General features: G+C 43.0%; 1 pseudogene; it reads left to right on the top strand.

Annotated features, from left to right (window-relative positions):
• Positions 1-3,606: 3,606 nt before the first annotated feature.
• Positions 3,607-4,356, top strand: LOC142836834 (dnaJ homolog subfamily C member 8 pseudogene; annotated as a pseudogene).
• The last annotated feature ends 1,611 nt before the right edge of the window (positions 4,357-5,967 follow it).

Below are 5,967 nucleotides of genomic sequence, written 5' to 3' on the forward strand. Positions count from 1 at the left end.
AATGAAACATTCTGTTAATTTACTGGTATTGTATTTTAAAACACTTATACGTGTTTGTCATCTCAGAAGCCTGGGTATCTTATCTGATAATTATGTTAAATGCGATGAAATGAAATCATCAAAGGCCAATAGTACCAACATCCTTTTCAAATGTCCTCATATACATAAGAGTGTTTAGCGTTTACTGATGAAACAGTACAGTTATATTTCTGTTATTGTCAAGTGTAGAAGATAATAAAATAGAAAGACTGCTTCCCCGGGGTGAAAACAGCTCATTGCCCCTCCTGATTGCGTCAGGGGTTTCTTGCGTCTTCCCAAGGCTTGTGTTCTCTCTATTGAGTTTGATGTGCCAGGTCCCAAACTTGGGAATTGCAGCAAGACAAATATTTTTTAAATAAAGTAAGTATTGTTGGTTTCAAGTATGATTGTCTCAAATATAAACAACTACGCAAATTCAAAACATGTTGGGCGAAATGGTAGAAGGAAAACAAAAGAAGAGGCAGAGTAAAAATAGAAGCTGTATACATAAAGACATGGTGTATGAAGCAGAGAATTTATCCTGGAATTATACGCAGCCAGTGAAAAAGATATCATTTGAAACACGGCATTGTGCAATCCTAGTCAGTGCGAGAAGCAATCAAAATGTTTCAAGGGGGCTGAAATGTTTGAAACATGAGGACACATATTGGCCCATTCAATACCTTAGAGGAAAGAAAAACTATGGGAAAATTTTTTTCCAAGAGTATATGCATGAGCCAAATTCTTCACTTGCATACTTGTATATGGGACCCAATCCTGCACTCGGATATTTGTGGCAACTTTGCATTCTGCAGACTTAGAGCTCGTGTGAAACAGGAGTCTGGCACATGGCGACCTTCAGCCCGCGTGGAGACACAGCTTCTGTTAGCATCAAGCAGCTCATTAGTACGCCATGGAACTCTTTAAAAGGAAAACAGCATTAATGACTACACGGCATTTGTAAGCTATTCCGAAAGTTGGAATTTAAAGATGGAAGAACATAAAGCAATATGACCATGATCCCCGATCCCAGCCGCCGCATCTCTCTGCTGGAACACATGATACAACCAGGCTCATTAAGCATAAACTCAATTTAGCATCCTGGCTTATGTTTCAGGGCTGGTGGTGAAGCAGACACACATGGGAAGATCCGGGGACTCCGCTCATCATCTTATCCCATTAGCTAAAAGCTGTCTTGCCCTTGTAGATGGAGAAAAGCTGCCCGGGTGGGCGGAGCTCTGCTCTCCCTTCACCTCCTAGGTAGTGAGCACCGCTTAGCCATTGGGAAAAGAGATTTCCCTTTTCCTACAAAGCAGGTTTGCTTCCTCAGATTCAAATCACAGTCGCGACGTCCAGACTACAGAACACAGAGTGAAGTTCTAATGTTAAAACTCGGAAGGCTTTGAAAAAGAAAAGAAAAGAAAAAAAAAAAAGCAGACCACTCCTCAGAAGAGTTGTGACATCCCTGCCTCATTCCCAGTCACAGTTTCTCAAGTGGGTGGAGTGGTGACCCTGGTCACCACTTACTCTTTTTTCATAGGTTTCGTTGTACTTGGCCTTAACCTATAAAAAAGACATGCATATTTGTAGAACAATAGATCTCTCCAGATGTGTTTTTCCTTCGCACCTCAAAAAACAATTGATTTGACCAACTGTGGAGTATGCAGCAAGCAATGAACAGAGAATCTTAGACGAAAAAGATTACTTGTAGTCATGCTGATCTGGGGTGGTATGGACCACAAATGATTAAAAAAAAAATAAGGTAGAAGGGACGCAGAGATCCTCGGCCATTGTTATTCTGGGTTGTTTGTTTGCTTGATTATCCTTAACAACAAAAGCAAAAGCATGGGCCTTAATGCTTCAGCAGAGACGGACTCCACACCGGGGGCAGCGGAGGGAACTGGCACATTTGGCTGAGCCCCGAGCTGGCTGCCAAAGGGACAGAGTGTGAAATCAGAACAGAAGTCCAGCTTGAGCTGCTTAGGGAGGAACAGACATGGAAAAGACAGTTGTCCACTGCACGACAATAAAACCAAACACTCTTCATTTCATAGACGAAAGAAGGAGCGCACGTGTGCTAAGAGCATGGGCCGCAGAACCCCAGAGCCTAAGGGGAAAATTACCCGAGGAGGGAGTGCTAAGCTGCCCCACAAGCCACAGAAAAGCTAGATTATTTACTCAAGAGAGGGAGCTGAAGAGGGTCCACGGAAAAGGCAGTGGGAACAAAGAAACTCAGTCATTGGACATGCCAAGAGAAATAAGTGGTAGCAACAACATTTTAAAACCCCAATTTAGGGGAGAAAGAAGAAAATGATCGGTCTTAGCCAAGAAAAATAACAGTTCCACATAGCTCCAGCCCTTGGATTTTTGCATTCCTCCGTGCATGTCTGTGGTCTGTGATTCCCAAGTCATTTGGTGAGCGTGAAAGCTTACCTCCTCCAACTTCTTGCTAAGCCACTTTTCTCCTCCCGAGATGTAGATGGGATGTCTACACTCCTGCTCCAGCGGGAGGACTCCGGCTTCCAGTGGCAGCATCCTTCCCTGTGAGGACCTGAGAGTCCTTCTGCCTCAGAGCTGTTTTTATCATCGTAAATAAGTGTGGTCTCTGGGTTCTTAGAAGAGGAAAGTGGTGTAGAAAGCCGGGAAATGGCTGTGTCCTTTCATCAGAACAGAGAAAACCCTGAAACCAGACAGGAGCCTAAAAAGGTGTATTTCAGCTTCATCTGGAGTTTCATTTCAGTTGGTAATACTGAAGACAGACTCAGAATCCTTCTTTAATGCTGGATGGCAGAGTCATAGATTTAGTGTATGAGTGTGTGTGTGTGTGTGTGTGTGCATGAGGTGAACATGTGTACATGTATATGTGTTCCAGTGCATGTGGAAGCCAACAGTCAACCCCAACTCTCGTTCTTTAGGTACCACCCATCATATTTCTTGGAATAGCGTCTCCTACTGGCTTAAGTTTGTCAAGCAGGCTAAATTGGTTAGTGAGCCCTAGGGGCCCACCTCTCTCCACCTCCCCAGTGCTTCCATACCAAGCACATGCTCACACTTGACTTTTTTCAATGTGGGGTTGAACTGAGGGATTGAACTACAGTTTTCACACGTGCTAGGAAAGTACTTTACTGAGGTGTCGCCCCATCACCCACAGGTGATGTTATAGAATCTTATTCACTGTATTTTTGAAGTAGTCAAACTTTAACTTTAAGGAGTAGACTGGGCATAATGGGACACGCCCTTAATCCCAAAACTCGGGAGGCAGAAGCAGGTGGATCTCTGAGAGTCCAAGCCATGCTAGTCAACACAGAGAGCTCCAGGCCAGTCAGGGCTACATGGAAATAACCTGTGCCCCCCCCCCAAAAAAGAAAATTATTTAATAGCATTAATTGGGAAACGTGGGGTGCAAAGTTAACAAGTAATGACTGTGGTCCCTACCAGCAGAATTTAGGAACTGAGGAAAGAGATGCACAGAATATCAGAATTACCAATAATGTCAGAGGTTTTTAACTGCGGCCACAAATTGCCACCATGTGAGAAGCAATTTTTAAGAATACCAGCCCTGAGGTCACATGGTAGCTGGCCAGGGAAATGGTGGCTTCAGGAAAAAGTAAGGCTTTGGACAGCAGTGGAGACAGGAAGGAGGAGGAATTTATGACCTTCTGACCACAGAGGGATAAAACAAATAGAGAAGACAGACTCAGGTCTAAAGCCCCAAAATCAGAATGAATGATTGACTCATTTTGATTCTGCTTGCTTTAATCTGAAGTCATTTGTGATTTTTCAGATAGGTCCTGAGGTGACAGATGAAGAAATAAAAAGGAGGCTTCAGTAGCTGCATCCCGGCAAAAACGAAAATGATGCTGAGAGAGCCCAGAAGGCTTTGGAGGCTGTGGACGAAGCTTGCGAGTTGCTCCTGGATCAGGAACAAAAGAAGAGGGCCCTGGATGTGATTGAGGCAGGAAAAGAATATGTGGAACACATTGTTAAGAGCAGAAAAAAAAAACCGACTAAAGAAGGAAGGAAATCCTACCAATATAGAGAAAGCTGATCCCGCGCTGTTCCTGCAGGCAATCTACAGACCACGAAACTGTTCGCTGAGCTAGAAATGAAAAGGAAAGAAAGAGAAGCTGAAAAAATGCACGAAAGGAAACAGACAAGGAGGAGAGGAGATCGAAGCTCAAGAAAAAGCAAAGGGAGAAGGGAATGGCAGAGAAACTTGGAGGAAACGCGGGATGGTTGAGTGGAGAGTTGGTGAAATTTCCAGGCAAACACAAAGGGGAAGAAGAAGAGGCAGACCTCCTGCGGTCACCTAAACTAAAGATGGAGCAGTCGCACTGACCGGCAGGACCACTGCAGAGCCTTCCCCAGCTGTCTTCGTTCTGCTTCAAGGACTCATTCTTCTCCACGTCCACCCCAACATAGTCTCTTTTGTTTACAATGCAATTTAATATCAAAGTAATTCTTTGTATACTGAGAGAAGAGGCTTGATCTAGGCTTCTGCCATCCTCACTCACGGAATCACTGCAAATGGGAGGTGCCTTGAGTCCTGCTGCCTTCTCTTCCCACAGCCTATAACTTAATGTTTTATATATCACTGAATTGTGGTGGCTCAGAGGTCACATATAGTTTGTGGAAACCTTCTGACTAAATGTCTTGCTTACAGTGGTGTGGCCATGACTTCAGACCAGCCTGGGCCACTGTGGGAAGACCGTTTGATTGTTTCTGGGTGTGCCATCCTTGAAGTTCTAGATTCAACAGGTGAGACATTGCGGGCTCACGGAACAGTCACTTGATGCCCTAATGCCTTGTAGTGTTTGGCACAAGTCCTTCTGTTTGACTGACCAATCAGTCAGAGTGGCATACGGCTCCCAATGGTTTAAACCTGCTCACTTTCTGAAGAGTCAGCCATGTCCCTACCAGTTTGACATATCATCAGTTGTTTGCATTCAATAGTGCTAATATTCTTTTATGTACAATAAATTTTCATATGCAAAAGAATACTAGCCTTGTACATAGTTCACCTGGGAGAATTTGAAATGAGAATCTATAAGTGTAGGGTGTCTTTTTTCCCAATATGCTTTGGTATTTCTAATATATAGCCAAGTCAACAATGACTCTCATCTTCTGGATGGTTACCTTGTTCTCCTAAGACAAAATCAGAGAACACACAAATGAAGGGCCCAAAGCAGGAGATTAGAAAGCAGGAGAACAGGGTTCTAGACCTACATTTGCTAAAAGTTGAGAAACTCAAACAATTCATTTAATTTCCTTGGCATCCTTATTCTTTTACCAAAAAATTAAAAAAAATAAAACGCTGCCCTAAACAAATGAAAGCATCTGATTTTTGTCTCAAGCTCAGTATAAAAAGATGGAAATATTTCTCCTGTGGTCTATGGTTGGCCGATTGAGCTATAGCAACATTTTTAACAAAACTCTCGACTTTGCACTTCTTCTGGCTAACTTGTACTCAACTGACTTTATGAAAAAATGCAGCGTATAATGCTTATTTTAAATCACTGTTACTATAGCAGAAAAATCTCACTTTTCATCACCATGAACCAGAAGGACAATCCACTATGAATCAAGACGGCCAACTGGCCTTACTGGAACTACGTGTCCTCTGGTAGATAAATGGTAGCTCTATTTCCAAAGATTATTGGTAAAGGAGAAATCTCACAAAAGTAATTTATTCCTTAAGTACCTATCGTCTCAGCTAACACCTGGGAGAAACATTAAGGATTTGGGATTTAACACTCATCAAATCGTCCTCTCTATTCCCTCGCTTCTCAGTCTCTTACCTATGCCACAAATCTGTCACCTCCGTGATCATGACCTGTTTGCCCACATGGACCCATGTGGTAAAGTGTTCTGTGGGTCTGGGGGCAGTTTCACCAGACATAAAGGGAAATGCTTTAAGTTGTTTATTTTACTCAGATCTTATATGAAATA

The sequence above is a fragment of the Microtus pennsylvanicus genome, chromosome 17 (genome assembly GCF_037038515.1).
Source record: "Microtus pennsylvanicus isolate mMicPen1 chromosome 17, mMicPen1.hap1, whole genome shotgun sequence".
NCBI lineage: Eukaryota > Metazoa > Chordata > Mammalia > Rodentia > Cricetidae > Microtus > Microtus pennsylvanicus.